This window comes from Eurosta solidaginis, chromosome X (genome assembly GCF_040869045.1).
Source record: "Eurosta solidaginis isolate ZX-2024a chromosome X, ASM4086904v1, whole genome shotgun sequence".
NCBI classification, from domain to species: Eukaryota; Metazoa; Arthropoda; class Insecta; order Diptera; family Tephritidae; genus Eurosta; species Eurosta solidaginis.
This window is the reverse complement of record NC_090324.1, coordinates 120,555,595-120,577,051: the sequence shown is the minus strand read 5'-3', so window position 1 is coordinate 120,577,051 and position 21,457 is coordinate 120,555,595.

Here is a 21,457-nt window from a genome sequence, read left to right as displayed (position 1 = left end):
TTTTAATAAATATTATTGTTCACTTTTTATAACGAATTCGTTTGTGTATTTTCTTTTCTTCTCTCCCCACCATTATTACGAGCGCGCCCTATCTTGGTCTTGCCGCCGTAACAGTTACCTTTTCGCTTTTATAAATTTGAAGTGACACATACAGAAATTCAATCAGAGTTTTGAATATACATACGTACGTACGGATAATCCAACGTACAAACACATTTCTTAAGTTTCAGTCGTTTGATACGCTTTTAAGTTTCCTTTTTGGTATATACATAGATGGTACTTAGTATCTCATGCTCATTTCCGTTATTGGGTTTGGATTTTCTTTTATCTTTAAGATACACACATATGTATATTACCTAGGTTTTACGGTGGAGTTTTTATAAACATTTAAGTTTTTTTGTACGTATAATTGGAATACCCTTGAAATTTTTCATTTGGTAACAACCTAGTTACTCAGTCCCATTTCATTTCTGATCTTTGATTTTGTGTAGATTTATAAATTTTCTTGATGGGGTATATAAAACATAAAAACTTTGTTTAATTTACACACATTCCTGAATTTTCAGCCACATATATATATGCATCCATACAAACATAGTATAAGAATTTTATTTTAGTTATAAGTATTTTTTTTTATTTATTATATTTTAAGTTTTTGTGTGATATACATACGCACATTTCCTCGTTTTTTTTGGTCTTGAATAACATTTTTTTTTTCATACTCCTACGCACACATAATTCCTGAATTTTCACACGCATACACATATATAAACAAGTATATTATTGCAATTACTTTGATACACATGGATCTATGGTTTGATTGAATTTTTCTATATTGTTCAAGATTTCATTAATTTTTCTATTTGGTTTTGGAAATCTGTTAAACAGTTAAACAAGTATTTTCTGCTATCGGTAAGATATATACCGCACGGTATAATTTTAATTGATCGTAGATTAAATATATTTACTATTCGTTTCATCAACATTTATATTTCTCCTTTTTATTTTCGTGGCGTTTGGGTTTTACCTTGGTCGAGTTTCCTTCAATTAGGTTGTAGACCGAAAAATCTCGGGTTTCAGTAATTCATACAGGTGGGCACATTAGGGTGTAACGTAGAAAATAGCTGGTCAGTTTATCAAATCAATTTTTCGTTTTTGATGTTTTCTGTTCGGTGCTCAGACAGTGAATGTCTGGTAAAGACAAGGAGTTTGATAAACGCGTAGTAGGTGGATTAGGGATACTAAATTCCAACCAACACGTAACTAGGAGCGGTGCGCGAGCCCTAGAAAACCTAATTGCAGGTTCTCTTTTCAACCAAATTGACACGGGTATACCAAGGCCCATTGACTTTGTACCTACGGACTATTTTACTAGGTGCGTGTCGCGGATTTTTGGATCTTTTGGCCCTGATCGCCCGCTGAGGGTCTCTGTCGCGAACAGGGTGTCATTCAACGAGTTAGATAATAGCCTAAACTTCTCTCAAAAGATCGATTTGTTGTGCCAAATGGTCGATAGGGAAAACGTAGGTGCCCAGCGGGGTGATGTTCCGGCGCATAACGTGGACGCAGAGCGCACCAATGAGCCAACGATCAGTCATAGTGCCGGGCGAGATGCCAGCGGTCCTCCCAGGTGGAAGAAGCTTGACCTTGAAAATTGGCACATCAAATTCGATGGGACCAGTAGAGTATAAGCGTCGAAAGCTATATCTTTCGGGTGGAGAGGATGCGCCAGCAGCATAACATTTCCTTCTACCAGCTTTTCACGGACTTTTATTGTCTGGTTTCCGGCGGCGCCTTGAAGTGGTATTGGCAGGTCCTTGAGGACCATGCAGAGGAGCCCGAGCTGAAGGCCGAGCTGCTGAGCCACTTCAAGTTAGCTGAGTCCGACTATGAAATCATTCATGAAATCATGGAGAGGAAACAGCACACAGTCCACAATATGACATTCCGTTTGCGGAAGAGGACCCTGAAAAGGAGTTGGTCGGCATCATCAGGGGCAACTTTAAACCGTACCTGGCCAACTCGACCTTCGCCATAAAAGTGGACTCGTTGGCGGAGCTCAAGTCGGAATGCAAGAGAGGCGAAGCTTATTAAGGAAAATAAAGATAGGTCGAGGGTCGCAAATGAAATCGATTTTGGACAGCCAGAGGAGTTAGGAGCTCAGAAGATTTAAGCTTTCAGAAGGAAAGCCAACCTCAATCTCAATACCAATCCCAATCCCAGTCCCAACACCAAGCACAATCCAATCTCAACCCCAACACCAAACTCCTGCGTTCGCGTTCGCGTCCAAGTTCAACGTCAATTCCTTTTGTGCTTCTCCCTTCCACTTAATGTTGTATTTTTCGTGTGGTATGCCGGTAGATCACTTTGCGAAAAACCCGGTCGAAGCACAAAAACCAAATAAATGTTCCTCGTTCCACAATATGGTATGTTTTGGTTGTCTTTAAGCCTAAGCAGGGAAACCCGAGACTGGCGGAGCTGACCGGGGACTCCAGCCAGAAGACAGGCAACCCGGCAGCACCACAGTAAAGATTTTGCGAAGAGAAGAGGTAGATAGGGAACTATTGAAAATACAGGAAAAGAGAGAGACGCGGGAAACTAGGAGTTTACATCAGAGGAAAATTGAATATGAAGAAGCTAGGAGAAGGATTTTTTGTGAAACAATAAATAGTAATAGGAAGAAAAGAAATTTTCAGAAAATAGAGAAAATGTGTGAGAAGAAAAGATATTTTATGCGGCTGAAAAATAAAATAATTGCCATTATAGTGACCGTAAAAGGGGATAATAGATTTTTTGCCAAAACTGAAATAGGAGGTCATGAGGTCCTGGCTTTCTTGGACTGAAGAGCGAGTGCCAGCTGCTTGGGAAAGGACTCAGCTGCACTCCTTTGGGGGAAAGGAAACCTAGATCATGCCAATCAAGGGCCAGAATATCGGAACCGCGAACGGGGAGGAAACCGCCGTGGTAGGGGTAATAAAGTTACCAGTTGTGTGGAATCACACAACAAAAGAATTGGAAATTCTTATCGTACCTAGCCTCTACCTTGGTGTAGATTTTGGCAGGCATTTGGAATGAGTGTGGTCAGTAAGGGAATGAATGTTAGTGTGAATGTTGCCAGTGTGGCGGAGCTCTTGCCCGCAGAGGGTGACCTGTGATTTGACGCCGTGCAACACGTGCTAACTGCGGAACAAGAGGCAAGGTTGGAGCGTGTAAAGGCCCAAATCCAGCCCTTTGCAGTATTAGGGTTAGGCCAGACCGATAAGGAGAACATGTGATCGAGGTTGTCGACGAAAATCTGCCCGTAAAGCAGCGCCATTACCCGATTTCACCAGCTATTCGAAAACTAATTTATGCCAAGTTGGATCGTTTGATAAGCTTGGGAGTGTTCGAGAAGTCCAAAAGCAGCTGGAATTGACCGGTATCACTGGTAATAAAATGGACGAAAAACCGCCTGTGCCTTGACGCTCGCAAAGGTCAACGAACGAAAAATTAAGGATGCCTACCCCTTCGCCACATTGATGGAATCCTCAGCCGACTACAAGATACAAGATTTATCTCCGCGATTGATTTGAAGGACGCTTTCTTGCAGACTCCCCTCGAAAAGAGGTCTCGCGAAAAGACTGCCTTCACTGTCCCTGGCCACCCACTTTACCAATTCACGGTCATGCCTTTCGTATTTTGCAATGCAGCACAACGAATGTGTCGTCTCATGGACAAGGTCATTCCAGCCTCTTTACGTGAATGTATGTACATTTGTTTACTTAGACGATTTGTTAGTTTGTTCTGTGGATTTCGAGTCCCATTTGTGTTTATTGGAAAAGGTCGCTCGGTGTCTTCGCGAGGGTTAACGATTAATGTCGAAAAAAACAAGTTTTGTTTTAAAGAGGTTCGCTACTTAGGGTATGTAGTCGGGGATGGTTATATTAGAACGGACGCCAACAAAGTGGTAGCAGTGAGAGATTTCCCCATACCTAAAACCCCGAAGCAACTACGACGGTTGCTGGGTATGTCGAGCTGCTACCGACGTTCCATACAGGACTATGCGACAATTGCAGCTCCGCTGCACGACTGCCTCAAGAAAGACAAAAACAAAAAGTTTACAATGACGGACGAAGCAATAAAATTATTTGAAATTTTAAAGCAGAATTTTGTTTCTGCATCGGTGCTCACACATCCTGACTTTAATCGTGGTTTTTATATTCAATGTGATGCATCAACAGTTTCAGTTGGACGATGACAAGAACGAAAGGCCTATTGCCTACGTTTCGGCAAAATTAAATAAGACTCAGAAAATTAAAGCATTACGGAACTTGAATGCTACGCCGCCATCGTGGGTATCAAGAGATTCCGACCCACGAGGAGGGAACCCCGTTCACCATCATAACTGATCATGCCAGCCTCAAATGGCTCATGAATCAGAGAGATCTTTCTGGGAGGTTGGCAAGGTGGAGTTTGAAACTACAGGGTTATGATTTCGATATCCAACATCGGAAAGGTGCGCAAAACGTGATTCCCGACACACTCATACGAATGCATATGGACGAAATATTGACGAACGATAGAGCCATAGACGTGTGTCTCGAGTCACCGTGCTTCGATTCGGAGGAGTATACCGAATTGAAAAAGACGGTGACCGAGAACAAATACACTGGCCAGGAATGCTCACCGATGTATGTGCTCACGTAAAAGATTGCGAAACTTGCAAAATTAATAAAACTCAAAACGTTTTTAAACAACCGATGACGGGTAAACAAAAGCTCACAAAGCGACCTTTCCAACGTTTGTTTATTGATTTTATGGGCCCTTATCCACGTTCTAGTGATGATAATGTCTTTGTCTTTATGCTTTAGATCATTTTTCGAAGTTTGTGTTTTTAAAACGGCCACGGAGGGCCACTTCAGATGAAGTCATCAAATTTTTAGAGAGGGAGGTGTTTCATATATTCGGCGTGCCCGAATATGTCCATTCGAACAATGGAAAACAGTTTGTGTCGGAAATGTTTAATGCAGTTTTGGAAAAATTTGGCACAAAACACGTAAAAACTGCATTCTATTCGCCACAGGGTAACGCTGCGGAGAGAGTTAACCGATCGGTATTACAAATAATTAGATCCTTAATAAAGGACAAGCAAAAGAATTGGGACACATGCATTAGCGATGCTGCATTTGCGCTCCGCAGCGTCACACACTCCGCAATCAACATGTCGCCTTATTTTGCAACTTTCGGTATGCCTATGATACAGCATGCTGCATCATACGATCTACACCGAAAGCTGGCGGCGGTTAAGGATGTTGATTGTGAAATAGAAGCATCCAGCGAAAGAATGCAGATCATCAGAAACAAAATCATGGAAGAAATGAAGTTGGCCCACGAAAAGAGCAAAAAGGTTTATGAAACTAGAAGTAGAGATGTGAAGTTTAATATTGGACAAGAGGTATATCGCTGAAACTTCAAACAATTTGCAGCTAAATTAGCTCCAAAACAAGTCAAATGTATTGTTTTAAACGTTAAAAGAAATTCAATGTATGAACTTGGCGATAGTAGTGGCAAAAAGATCGGCGTATACCACGCTAAAAACATTTTTGTAAAATAGTTTAATGTTTTTTTGTAGTGCCAGTAACTTTGTTTTATGTTATCTATTTATTAATTGACGTAGTATATTTATTTATTTTTTGACGTATTGTATTTATTAATTTATTGACGTATGTGATTATTTTATTAAACTATTTTTATTTTTCTTGACTTTTTTATTTATTTGATAATTTTTGCATTTATTTCATTTTTTTTTTTATTTACTTTACATTTTATTTTTTTTCCACTATATGATCTGTGATATTTTATTGTATTAAAAATCTTTTTTTCATAGTTTTTCTGCTAAATGTGATATTTTATTTTATTAAATTTTTTTTTTTATTTTTCTATCTGTGATATTTTATTTACTATTATATATGCAGAGTAGTACCTGTGATATAGGTTTAAGTAGTAGCATTAGCCCAGTGATTTAGTTTGGAGGTAGGCAGTAAAAAAGTTTAAATGCGTGAAGAAAACTAGGCCCGGCATTAAGTCGTGGGTCGAGGCCACACGTTGTACGCGGGAAATAATACTTGCCAGACTGCGTTGAAAACCTTACACGCACACGCTCCATAGTGCAGGCACCATCGGCGCTTGCGAGCCTGTAACGACAGCCTGTCTCCATACTGGCTTGAATGAGTGGCAGCGTGTAAATGTGTCTATATGTTTATGTGTTTTGTGTCCAGGTCCGTGCCTTAGCCGTAATGTTGCCACTAACCTCTAATAACATCGCGTATTGACAACATTGTAGATATAGTGAACAAAATGCTGCAGCGGAAGTAAGATGTTGCGCATTGGCATCATGTTGTTATCAGCAGTCACCATGTTGCTAACAGCCTAGCAGCATTGACGAATGCCATGTACCTATCTATGTGTCTGTTTTGTTATGGATGTGTATTTGTGCAAGGCCATGAGCGTGTGAATATATCATTGTGAGCGGTCAAGGCACGAACCAAATGTATCTGTGTAGGTGTTCGTTTTGTGGAGCGGTAATAATTCAAAGTGAGGTGCGCGCAACATATTTTACAAGGGGTAAGGCCATGTCCAGTTTTGTGTTTTTTTTTTTTTGTTCTGGCATGCTTGACGGGAGCTGGCGCTTCAACCTGGCCTATCTCCCGAGCAAGCCAAAAGAAAACTTGCATCGACATATTCACCCCTACATAGAAATATATGTATGGAGATGAGTATATGACTATGCAGACATGAAACTCATAGGTAACTATGTATATGTATATGTATGTATGTACATAGATGCACTTTTATCTGTGGATTTTGTTAGCAAAGTTTCATTTCATTTCTTTATAGGACACTACACGCGTGATTCCTCATTGGAAAGGACCCACTGGGCACGGTTATATTGGCGACATACCGCCCGGCAGCAACTACCTCATCGTTCTATATTGGCGGCGCAGCGCCCAACAACAACTACATCATCTTGATAACATCCCACACAATAATTTTTCAACGGCGACGTTTGTCCACAATAACTGACCGCACAAACCACAACAACAACAACAACAGTATCATCCACAAGAACTTGGTAACTTAAAAGATAAAATTTTGCACCGGCGGTGTCATGCTAGAACAACAACAACCACAGCCATCGCCTATTTTTATACCTTTCATGAACATTAAATGGTATATTAACTTTGTACCGATGTTTGTAACGTTGAGAAATATAGAAGATAAACTCACCATTTAGTATAACTAATTGATCAGGGCGACGAACTGAGTTGGTATAGCCATGTCCGTCTGTCCGTCCGTCCATCTGTCCGTCTGTCTGTCTGTTTGAATGCAAACTAGTCCTTAAAATTTTGAGATATCTCAATGAAATTTGGCACAAGGCTGTATTTTTGTATTATATTAGACATTTGTCGGATCCGGTAGGATCGGACCACTATAACATATATATCCCATAAAACCGATCGTTCAGATAAGACGATTTTGGTCATTCCTGCCGCAATTTAGAAAGTATAAACGTGAAACTCTGTGATATATATTCTAATATATCATAGGAGATATCCTGAAAAAATCACTTTGATCGGAGCTATATATAGTTATATCCTATACAACCTATCGTTCAGATAGAAAGACTTTTGGCAATTTCTCCCTTAATTTAGAAAGTATAAACCTGAAACTCGGTGATATATATTTTAATATATCATAGAAGATTTCATACAACCGATCGTTCAGATAGAAAGATTTTTGGCAATTTCTCCCTTAATTTCCAATATAAAAACGTTTAAAAATTGCAATTTTAGCAAAGCGGAGAGCACTAGCAACTACGATTATAAAAACGGTGGAAACAACTACAACCAAGTTTGCAGCATTTATTGGGCTGGCTCGTCTGATCCTGATAAGAGGGAGGAGCTTTCCGGCATTACATTTAAGTTTTAGCATTATTTTTTTTTTGCATATTTCTATATATTATCATATTTCTTATTTAAATACCGTCGTAAAAGGCATGATTTTGGTAGGGAATGGTCCAAAAGGTCATTAAGTTTCCGGAGCTGAACATTCTGTTATGCGATAGAATATAGTGGTTGGGTTTGACCTTAACTCCAGTCTCATGAGTTAATGGTGACATTTTAGCATCCAGCTGTGTTTGTTTGCCTCGTTTATTCGTTTTCTTTCTTTTTTTTTGTTTGCATTTTTATATATGCACGTATATATGTAGAAGAGGAATTGGCGTTGACAAAAGAAACCATAATAATATATGTGCATACATAATAATTTTACAAACATACAATTGCACCTACATACCTTTTTTTAGATGATCTACCTTTACTTTGTAGAAAATTGATTTTGGATTTGTTTGTTTGTGAGTTAGCTTGAATTTCGTATCTGTAGAATTTAAGATTCTAGTTGGTAGAATAATGCATTAGAGTGGTTCACAAATCTTTTTTTTTTTTTTTTGTATAAGAAACCTCTCCTCTCGTTTTCTTTTTTGTTTACTTTATTTGTTTTATTTCTTTACAAACAATTGTATGGGATCAAATTGAATTTAAAGCGTATATTATTTTACTTTTTTTTGCTTAGCCAAACTGAATTGTTAATAAAATTGTGCTATGTACGGATGAAAACCTAGAATTTTAATAATGCAGGGCCAAGTTAAAATTTTTGGTGTCGGTGCTGCGCTTGTCCGTGGCAAGGTAAGGTGAAGGTGAGTGTATAGGGAAAATGACTGAGTGACAGGGTACAGACTAGTGTCAGATTTGGGGGCGTTGTAAGGAAATAGGAGTCAGCACAGCGCCCATGGTTTAGCGCAAGTTGCGCTGAAAAGGGTGGGAAGACTCCTCCTGACAGGACAGGCCTTCATCTTTTTCTCGCTCTAAATTTGCCCCTCATGTCTATTTACATCTTTTTCAACAAATTCCTTTTATTTTCAACAATGCAGGTATGAACCCTCTTTTCGTTCGTGTGGCTGTGGGTGAGGACGGTAACGAAATGCCCCACCACAAGACGACGAGGTAGCCTGGGATGCAAGCATACCTACTTGCCGCCGCTCCTCGCCATCCAAACAGTCAGCCACGTAACACTGTTTTAAATTCCGCGTGAGCACGAGCACTATAGGTAGGGAGAATATGCTCTGGTCAGCGCTTGCTACATGCGAGACACCAAGCCATCCTATGATAAAGGTCGTACTAACACTCTCTTGTCGATGAATAAATCAGGACCTTCGACCCCGATAAGAGTTCTTAACCGTCACTGGTTTATAGGAACTCACACCGCTAGGATGGGCGTCGTATCGCACGATTATTGCCGCTGCTGCAAATGTATTGAGGAGGAGGAAAGCGTGCAGTACCTGCTGTGCTACTGTCCGGAAGTGAGCAAAAGAAAGTTGGCCGCTTTCGGTCAACCATTTTTAACTGATCTCGCGGAGGTCTTCAGGCTCGACAATAGGGCGTTAGCAAAATTTATTGATTCCACAAAGTGGTTTGAACTGCAGTAGCTGTTAGAGCAAGGGTTGATTAAACCGTTTCTAGGGCATCACAATGGGCCCATTGGTGGCCTAAGTGTTGGGCTGGGAAGCAGTCTTCTTGGCCCGGTCCTTTTAACCTAACCTAAGTGTACCACAAAGAATTCCTATAGCCCTTTTACAATTTTGGCACGCTCAAATGTAAATATATACATATGAGCAAGAGTATGTGGATAGGACTTTTCCAAATTTTTTTTTTTTTTGTTTAAACTGTTAATAATTCTTATGCGTTGAAAAAGGCTCATATGACCATCGTTTACCAAGTGCAAAATTAATTAAACTCCATCATTATGGTTCAACGTTTCGCTAAGCAACTTAGCTTCTTCAGGAGCGAAACTCAATTTATTTTGTTATTTTTACCACCAACAACAACAATGAGAGTTACAAATATGGTAAAAATAAATATTACAAATTTATGTTACAAAAATTAGTAACACTTACAGATTTCAAAAATTTTAATAATATGATAAATATTGCACACATTATGCCATATAACATATGAACAGTAAAATAAAATATTAGATGTATGCAGTGCGCTTTTCAAAAACTGAACGTTCATCGTTCAATTAGTGTTTACGCGGCGTAGGCTGCCACCAGTCCCATCTCCCCCTTGCCCATACGTATATCTATGAATTTATTTATAACCCGTATCTTGTATTATATTCGATTATTGAATTGTATTATATCGAATCATCCCCTAAAATCAATGCATTGTATTTAACTTTAAATTTCCCATTGGGACTCCTCATGGACGTGTGGCAGCCACCACCGCGCAAATCCACCAAACGGAATTCGCCGCAATTGCATAGTAGCGATCAGGTAGGATCGCTACCTGTCAAAAAAACACCACCTTTTAGTCATCGAAAATTTTATTATTATTATTGTCATCTTTGCCGATTCAGAACAGTTTTTCTTGCTAAATTTTCTTTTGTGCAAATTCAATATAGTTTTACTAATTCGGAGTCCTGAAATCTTTATAAAATATCATATATATAAATTACATTACATGAATTTACAAACACGATTATAATTTCAAAATCATTGTAGTTTGCTACTGCTTCATTTCTTTCAAATCACCATACAGTTTTCGCCAATTTGCTAAATAATATTATTCGAAGTTTTACACTCGTGTGTGCACTTTGTGTTAATTAAAAGTTAGTCAAATAAATTATACTATAAACTTTGAAGAGTTGAATTTTATTGGTCCACGACGGCTATTGGTAAAATCTTAAACCATACGCAGACGACCGAAAGATCGAAGTGCCACACTATCAAATGTGCAAAGAATATTCAAATAAGAGCTGTGAAACCGTACACGCAAGAAGATCCGATAAAAATACAAGTACCTGTAACTCAATACAAAGGCTTCCTGAAACGCATTCGGTGATTTGATAGAATTGGGGAATTTATCGGTTGTGCAACGAGCCACAATATTGGTCAGCCACCAGCACCTCCAGCAACGCCACCCCGCCGTCAACGCGCCATTACTGTCGGACAACCACAAAGGGGTCGCCCCCAACCAGGATTATCCAAAATCTCCAGGTAAGCTTCAATTAACTAATGGTCCTTCTTCGCCATTGAAGAAACCAGCCCCTATAAAAATCATATACATATATTAAGTATATCCCCCCGACTAAATTTTTGGTGGCTCCCGCCAAATACATAATTTTCACGCCAAAAATTACTTTTTTGGCGCCAAAAAAATATATGTATATTCCCACCACCATATACACACGTATACTTCTCCCGTTGGTTTTCCTGTATAAATAAACACTCGGCAATCTGCAAAATAACCAAAATAGCTAAAGTAAAATTAAGCAAGTTCCTTTTCAGAATAGCTACCGTGGTCGAAAATAAATTTATATCCGAAACGGATCTCATTTCGGATTACTGCGCTCGGTTCGGCACAACCGACATCCAAGTTAACACCGAGGCGTCCCTAAAAATGAAAGATAACAAGTAAGGAGGGTTAAGTTCGGGTGTAACCAAACATTACATACTCAGTTGAGAGCTATGGTGACAACATAAGGGAAAATAACCATGTAGGAAAATGAACCGAGGGAAACCCTGGAATGTGTTTGTATGACATGTGTATCAAATGAAAGGCATTAAAGAGCATTTTATGAGGGAGTGCACCATAGTTCTATAGGTGGACGCCATTTAGGGATATAGCCATAAAGGTGGATCAGGGTTGACTCTAGAATGCGTTTGTACGATATGGGTATCAAATGAAAGGTATTAATGAGTATTTTAAAAGGGCGTGGACCTAAGTTCTATAGATGGACGCCTTTTCGAGATATCGCCGTAAAGATGGACCAGGGGTGACTCTAGAATGCGTTTGCACAATATGGGCATCAAACGAAAGGTGTTAATGAGTATTTTAAAAGGGAGCGGGCCTTAGTTCTATAGTTGGACGCCGTTTCGAGATATCGTCATAAAGGTGGACCAGGGGTGACTCTAGAATGCGTTTGTACGATATGCGTATCAAATGAAAGGTGTTAATGAGTATTTTAAAAGGGAGTAATCCTTAGTTCCATAGGTGGACGCCGTTTCGGGATATCGCCATAAAGGTGGACCAGGGGTGACCCTAGAATTTGTTTGTACAATATGGGCATCAAACGAATGGTGTTAATGAGTATTTTAAAAGGGAGTGGGCCTTAGTTCTATAGGTGGACGCCGTTTCGAGATATCGCCATAAAGGTGGACCAGGGGTGACCCTAGAATTTGTTTGTACAATATGGGTATCAAAAGAAAGGTGTTAATGAGTATTTTAAAAGGGTGTGGGGCTTAGTTCTATAGGTGGACACCTTTTCGGAATATCGCCACAAAGGTGGGCAAGGGGTGACTCTAGAATGTGTTTGTACGATATGGGTATCAAATTAAAGGTATTAATGAGGGTTTCAAAAGGGAGTGGTGGTTGTTGTATAGGTGGTCGTATTTTCGAGATATCGCCATAAAGGTGGACCAGGGGTGACCCTAGAATTTGTTTGTACAATATGGGCATCAAAAGAAAGGTGATAATGAGTATTTTAAAAGGGAGTATTCCTTAGTTCCATAGGTGGACGCCGTTTCGAGATATCGCCTTAAAGGTGGAGCAGGGGTGACCCTAGAATTTGTTTGTACAATATGGGTATCAAAAGAAAGGTGTTAATGAGTATTTTAAAAGGGTGTGGGGCTTAGTTCTATAGGTGGACGCCTATTCGAGATATCGTCATAAAGGTGGACCAGGGGTGACTCTAGAATGAGTTTGTACGATATGAGTATCAAATTAAAGGTATTAATGAGAGTTTTAAAAGGGAGTGGTGGTAGTTGTATATGTGAAGGCGTTTTCTCGATATCGACCAAAATGTGGACTAGGGTGACCCAGAACATTATCGGTTGGATACCGCTAATTTATTTATATATGTAATACCTGGCAAGATTTTAAGGGTGTTTTATTTCGCCCTGCAGAACTTTTTCATTTTCTTCTACTTAATATGGTAGGTGTCACAACCATTTTATAAAGTTTTTTCTAAAGTTATATTTCGCGTCAATAAAACAATCCAATTACCTTACCATGTTTCATCCCTTTTTTCGTATTTGGTATAGAATTATGACATTTTTTTCATTTTTCGCAATTTTCGATATCGAAAAAGTGGGCGTGGTCATAGTCGGATTTCGTTCATTTTTCATACCAAGGTAAAGTGGGTTCAGATAAGTACGTGAACTGAGTTTAGTAAAGATATATCGATTTTTGCTCAAATTATCGTGTTAACGGCCATGCGGAAGGACAGACGGACGACTGTGTATAAAAACTGGGCGTGGCATCAACCGATTTCGCCTATTTTCACAGAAAACAGTTAACGCCATAAAATCTATGCCCCTACCAAATTTCAAAAGGATTGGTTAATTTTTGTTCGATTTATGGCATTAAAAGTATCCTAGACAAATTAAATAAAAAAGGGCGGAGCCACGCCCATTTTTAAATTTTATTTTTGTATTTTGTTGCACCATATCATTACTGGAGTTGAATCTTGACATAATTTACTTATATACTGTAAAGATATTAAATTTTTTGTTAAAATTTTACTTAAAAAATTTTTTTTTTTTAAAAGTGGGCGTGGTCCTTCTCCGATTTTGCAAATTTTTATTAAGCGTACATACAGTAATAAGAGTAACGTTCCTGCCAAATTTCATCATGATATCTTCAACGACTGCGAAATTACAGCTTGCAAAAGTTTTAAATTACCTTCTTTAAAAAGTGGGCGGTGCCATGCCCATTGTCCAAAATTTTACTAATTTTATATTTTGCGTCATAAGTTCAACTCATCTACCAAGTTTCGTCGCTTTATCGGTCTTTTGTAATGAATTATCGCACTTTTTCGGTTTTTCGAAATTTTCGATATCGAAAAAGTGGGCGTGGTTATAGTCCGATATCGTTCATTTTAAATAGCGATCTGAGATGAGGGCTCAGTAACCTACATACCAAATTTCATCAAGATACCTCAAAATTTACTCAAGTTATCGTGTTAACGGACGGACGGACGGACGCACGGACGGACATGGCTCAATCAAATTTTTTTTCGATCCTGATTATTTTGATATATGGAAGTCTATATCTATCTCGATTCCTTTATATATGTACAACCAACCGTTATCCAATCAAACTTAATATACTCTGTGAGCTCTGCTCAACTGAGTATAAAAATATCGATGTGTTCTGGGAAAGGGTACAGAGTGCATATGACGCCGTCGTAGAGTCAGATGACAACGACCTTCCCGAAGACTTTAAGGCCTCAGCTTTCAATAAATACCGCGCCTGCCTTATAGCGTATGAGGACACAAAGGCAAGAAAGGCGATCAGCTCCAGCAATCCCGTCCCCGCTACAACCACCACTCCCCAAGAAAGTTCCGGGATGCACCTCAAAGTACCCGCCTGTGACACGGAAGTCTTTCACGGGAGTTATGATCAATGGTCGTCCTTCCGTGACATGTTAACGGCGGTCTATATCAACCACCCCAAACTCTCGAGCGCCCAAAACCGTACCACCTCAGGTACAAGACCCAAGGAAAAGCGGGCCAAATGGTGAAGCAATTCCCACTTAATGATGACAACTTTGCTCTGGCGTGGGAAGCCCTGAAATCCCGATATGAAAATAAAATAGTCCTGGTCGATAATCAGATAAAAGTCCTAATGAACCTCAAGGCCACTCAAACTGAAAACAGCGAAGATATAGAGACTGCAATCCTCCGTAAACAACTGCCTCCAAATATTAGCAACCCAACAAGTCTCGACAGAGAGTTGGGATCCCATATTGATATATCTCGTAACCTCAAAACTCCCAGAAAACACTGTTGCGCTTTGGAAACAATCATTAAATTCGCCAAGAGACCTCCCGAACTGCTCCCATATGGATCAATTTCTGACTACCCGCTACGAGATAGTGGAAAGGGTGGATCAATGGCGACCAGCCAAACCACGATATAATCCACCCTCCACAAATTTCTCAAGGCCTCTCCCAAGTCAGAATAACCCCCAGTTCAGGCAAGGTCAAACCCAAAACCAAAGCCGCAACACCCCGCACAATAGCAACTACTCCCAAAATCGCACAAATGCTCATGTGGCCGAGCATCGAAAAATCTACGCCTGCAGAATATGCAAGCAGTCCTCCCACACGCTATAAATCTGCTTGCGTTACAAGAAGCTGAAAATCCCCGAGCGAAAATAATTCGTGAAAGATAACAACCTTTGCGAAAGTTGTCTATCTCAAACCCACCTCTTAAAATACTGCACAAGCACAAGAACGTGTCTCTACTGCCAAGGTCGCCACAACTCCACCTTCCACGATACCGGAGTATCTCATCAAACCAATGGCCCTCGAAGAACGGCATCCCAAGTAGCAACTAGTCAGGACGTTACCAACCCAGAACCGAACGAAGAACTTCCCACCACCTCAAACGCTGCCCACATCCAATCGTTTCATGCAGAAAATGATAGCCAAATCATCCTCCCTACAGCGATAGTGTCGATAGAACACCGAGGGGACTACTTCAGGTTCAGAGCCTTAGTGGATCAAGGGTCAGAGCGTAGCTTCACTCTTCAAAAGCTCAAATCAAGCTAGGTCTCCCATATACCCACTCCCTATTTGAAATATCGGGCATGGGAGGCGGACTAGTACAAACCTCCAACAAGTTGTGCTCACTGACCCTAGTCTCAAATGACCACAAGGTAAAAATAAAAATAAAGTGCTACCTCGGCTCACTAGGCAACTCCCAACACTCAGGCTAATAACTACCAAATGCGTAAATGATCCCATATCAAGCTAGCAGACCAGAATACTCAGAACCCCTCCCAAATTGATCTGGTATTAGGTAGTGATCTTATCCCACAAATAATGCTGAATGGCATCGAAAATGTCTCCCCCACACTGCTAGCCCAAAACACAATATTTGGCTGGATAATAAGTGGCCAAACCCCCGAAAGGGTCACCTTCGGGGTTAACTGCGCGCCTTTCCTGGCTATTCGAACTTTACACGAGCTGTCGAAAGATATAGCCGATTCCCATCCACGCGCAGCCCCAATACTAAAACCCGAGACGTATGTTGACGATATTCTATCTGGCAGTCATGATCTCCAATCAGCCGAGCAATCCCTAACAGAGACTATAGACGCTCTCAATTCAGCTGGCTTTCCCCTAAAAAAGATCACGGCAAACCATCACGACATCCTCCAAAAAATATCGAAAACTGATCTGCTGGAAACAAACTTTCTCGAGATCGAAAAGACTAGCACCACCAAGACCCTGGGCATCCAGTGGAACACCCTAGCGGATACATTCTCATATACCGTCGACTTAAATCCGGCATCCACTGCAGGCACGAAGCGGCAAATCCTCTCCTCCATTGCGAAACTTTTCGATCCCGCAGGGTGGCAGACGCCCATAATGATCCAAGCGAAGATGCTCATGCAAGAATTGTGGTTAGACGAGACCGAATGGACGAGGAGATTAAAACCATCCGTCTAGCCAAATGGGCGCAGTTTTCTCAAAATCTTCCCTCTATCTCAGCCATCCATATACCCCGATGGATGAATTTTACGCCCGATCAATAATTTGAGCTCCATGGATTCTGCGAAGCCTCAGAAAAGCCTTATTGCGCAACCCTGTACCTAAGAAAAACCGTCGGTACTCAGGTCCGCTCTCAGCTTATAGTGTCCAAAGGCAAAGTGGCTCCTCTCAAAACTATTAGCCTGCCACGCCTGGAGCTATGCGGATCGCTCTTATTAGCAAAATTAGTGCCAGTAGTCCAACCCCATCTCGTCCTAAGTCAAAAAAATTTAATTATGTGGTCCGATTCTGAAATCGTGCTAGCCTGGCTGGAAAAGCCACCCCACTCTTGGAAAACATACGTCTCCAACCGAACAGCGCAGATTATAGACCTCGTTGTAAATGTTCCTTGGCGACATGTGCGAAGCAAAGACAACCCCGCGGATCTTGGAACCAGAGGATGTAGCCCCGACGATCTCGCTAAGTCATCGCTATGGTGGAATGGTCCAGAGTGGCTTTCCCGACCCCCCAAGGACTGGCCAATACCAACGGCCAGAAATATTGTACCCCCCGAACTTCGCCGAGTCGAAGCACTGCATGCAGCGGAAGAGTCAGAAGATGTATTAGCACGGTTTTCCTCCTATTCCCGCGCCTTACGCGTAGCAGCGTACATGTTGAAACTTATAACTCAGCTGAGAAATGCTGTAGGAGGCAGTCGTACTCTTGACGATCCCGGCCTCTCTTACGCCGACATCATGCGCGCGAAAATCCGTCTGCTGAGCTTGACTCAGTCGAGATTCTTCGCTTCCGAAAGAGCGTACCTCGAAAATTCAAAACCGATCGGAAAGCGAAGTCTCCTACTGGCACTTGACCCCTTCCTGGACACAAACGGGATTCTCCGTGCCAACGGACTATTAGTAAACGCCGACATGACCTACAATGGGTGTCATCCCATCATTCTCCCCGAAAAGGCTAGATTAACTACCCTCTATATAAGGTTTCTGCACGAGAGCTTCCTCCATGCGGACGTCCGCCTCCTGCAACAAGCTATGAGGCAGGAATTCTATACCCCCCGACTCAAACCTCAGCTGAAAAAATGTATTTTCCAATGTAAAGTCTGCACCATCCATAAGCGACAAACGCAATCCCAAATAATGGCTGCTTTACCCCCCGAACGATGTACTTTCGCACCCCCCTTCATTACTACTGGCGTAGACTCCGCCGGCCGTTTCAAATAAAAGCTTCGATGCTCCGGTCTCTAACCCCCTCCGATCTCTTCACCACCAAGGCGATCCATCTGGAATTGTGTTCGGATCTCACCATTAAGGCTTTTATCGCAGCCTTCACCCGGTTTGTAGGGCGTCGAGGGTACCCGAAACAAATGATGAGCGACAACGGCACAACATTGATTGGTGCTAAGCGAGCTACCGAAGTAGAGTTCGTCACCTTCCTCAACGAAGTCTCGACAGATATTGTCCAAAAGTACGCACCACAAGGCATCGAGTGGAAATTTATACACCCCAGCGCACCCCACATTTGCGGATTATGGGAATCTGCCGTCAAAAGCTTTAAAACCCATTTTAAAAAGGTCGCCGGAACACACAGCTTCACCTTTGAAAAATTCTCGACTTTACTAATTCGTATAGAGGCCGTACTCAATTCTCGTCCCATCTCCCCGCTTTCTCAGGACCCAGCGGACCTCACCGCCCTCACACTTGGCCACTTACTCCGAGGCGCACCCCTTCTCGCCATCCCCGAACCGAACTATGAACACCTCTCTATGATCAACCGTTTGGAACGGTTGAAAGTTTTACATCACCAATTCAGCAAGCGCTGGAAAAATGACTATCTCATGGAGTTGCACAAGCGTTATCAATGGCAAACCGCTCAACCTCCCCCTAAAATCGGCGATCTAGTCGTCATTAAGGAAGACAACTTACCCCCCACCGAATGGCATCTAGAGAGAGTGAAGAGCACTCATCCTGGCAGAGACGGACACGTACGAGTGGTCGACGTACGCACTCAAAACGGTGTCCTCACCAAGCCGCTAACAAAATTGTTATTCCTGCCACCATCGGAGCCAGACTCAGATCCCCATGGTTTCCTATTATCTCCCGAACCAACTACAGTCCACTAAGCTTAACTATCGACACCATCTTAGAACAAAACTGAATCATCCCGTGTCTCTCACAGTCTATTCCTAACTCGACGCGTCTTCTCAGGCGTAAAACTAACATACATCTATATGCTCTCTTTCGATAGATGGATATTCAACGCCCTCCGGTTCCAACACCACGACGCTCGTTGTCATTGCGAGTGGTTGTGCCCGCGGCCAGCTCGCAACGTAATGAGGTAGTGCCGGATTATCGAAAGTGCCGATTTTTCATGCGGCATCACGCACTCCTGAGGTGCCCTGTCTTCTCAACTATGCAGCCGCAACAACGTACGTTAAAAGCTAAGGCACATCAGTATTGTCTCAATAGTTTGGCACTGTCCCGCCGCACCAACGCTTTCGGGTCTGCGGGCATCCTCATCATACGCTGTTACACCGGGAAACCGGGGGTTGCCAGGCGCCGTCCGTCGTACCATCACAACAGGCAGCTCGTTCGCAACCACGTCATCCAGAGCAGCGCCGTCACGATCCCGCCGTTCAACATCGCACTGCTCGTCGTCGTTAACAGTCTAATGGGCGCGCACCACACATGCATCCAAACCCGCGACCTAGCGTCGGAGACCGTACCATCCGGTGCACCGCAACCGGTTTGCGCACCGCCACGTATAAAAGCAAAGTGGGAAAAATCCTCATTAAGGAAGCAGTTAGGGCGTTGACCGAGCTGCAACATACTTTAGGCGCTTAGTACGCCTAGGCGGGCCAGGATGTTTACGCGGCGTAGGCTGCCACCCGTCCCATCTCCCCCTTGCCCATACGTATATCTATGAATTTATTTATAACCCGTATCTTGTACTATATTCGATTATTGAATTGTATTATATCGGATTATCCCCTAAAATCAATGCATTGTATTTAACTTTAAATTTCCCACCTCCTTCCCTCCTCATGGACGTGTGGCAGCCTCCACCGCGCAAATCCAACAAATGGAATTCGCCGCAATTACATAGTAGCGATCCGGCACCACCTTTTGGTCATCGATAATTTTATTATTATTATTGTCATCTTTGTCAATTCAGAACAGTTTTTCTTGCTAAATTTTCTTTTGTGCAAATTCAATATAGTTTTACTAATTCGGAGTCCTGAAATCTTTATAAAATATCATATGTATAAATTGCATTACATGAATTTACAAATACGATTATAATTTCAAAATCATTGTAGTTTGCTACTGCTTCATTTCTTTCAAATCAGCATACAGTTTTCGCCAATTTGCTTAATAATATTATTCGAAGTTTTACACTCGTGTTTGTGTTAATTAAAAGTTAGTCAAATAAATTATACTATAAACTTTGAAGAGTTGAATTTTATTGCTCCGCGACGGCTATTGGTAAAATCTTAAACCATACGCAGACAAACGAAAGATCGTAGTGCCACACTATCAAATGTGCAAAGAAGAGAGTTCCGATAAAAATACAAGTAGCTGTAACTCAATACAAAGGCTTCCTGAAACGCATTCGGTGATCTGCTAAAATTGGGGATTTTATCGGTTTTGCAACGAGCCACAATATTGGTCAGCCACCAGCATCTCCAGCATCGCCACACCGCCGTCAAAGCGCCATTACTGCCGGACAACCACAAAGTGGTCGCCACCAACCATGATTATCCAGAGTCTCCAGGTAAGCCTCAATTAACTAATTAGTCTGTGCTTTCTTGCATACGTATATTTGGATGTAATGAGTTTAACACAAGCTGATGCATTATGAGTAGATTGCACATATTTTGATGGCGAACGGTAGAATGAGCGACGCTGGCGCCATCTGATATTGAAAAGTACCCAACTCCCAAATTTTGTTGCAAGCAAATCATAAGAAGAAGAATCTGACATTTGCTTTGGCTAAGGGTGTTAGCACACTTTGCAAGTGAAATTATTTTTCCCACTGGTTGTTAATTTTCTAACATTTTTCGCTATTAAAAACTGCAATATAACAATCGAATACGACACAAAATATGTTAGCAAGTATTTGTGTTGTATATAGAGAGAATGTTTATAACAGTGCTTCGCGAAATTTTGTATGTGGATGGGCAAGGCGTAGTAAACTTCAATTGTCAAGTCTGAAGTTCCTTCATATTTGCGAACGCAACATCTTGGTAGATTGTGGCGATGTTATTGGAATGCATAAGCTTGTGCTAAACGCATCTATATGAAAAATGTCATTGTGCCGCGTCCTTAAGTGACAGTAAAAACACACGAGTTTAAGTTCAACTGAATTTTTATCACCTTTAATTTACTTCAAGTGCCTAAACAATAATAAATCCTTAATTTTAATTCTACGATGTCATCACCCACCCTTTGAGCTCATATATCTGGTATAAGATGCAAAATGTGATAGAGACGTTTTGGTAGTGTAACGACATACGTACATATGTAGTCGACATATACACGTATATGTGTCACTCCTCACAACTTTAAAAATGCCGCTAGTTCTTAACTAGAGTACTTATATTTATATTAATAATAATTTTTTCCTATTCACTGTATCTTTCTTTTTCATATTACGTAGTTATTACGGTAAGACGATGTTACGGTACTGCCTACGTTGATGAGTCTCGGCGGTATGCAGGCATGCTTGTTATCCCATGCTACCTCGTCGGATGGGGGTCTTTTCCACCGGCCTTACCTGCAGCACTCGTAAACAAATTCTATGTAAATCATGCCTATGCTTGTGGAATGTGATAGCGTGCAAGGAAGCGAAAAAAAGGAAAGGAAAG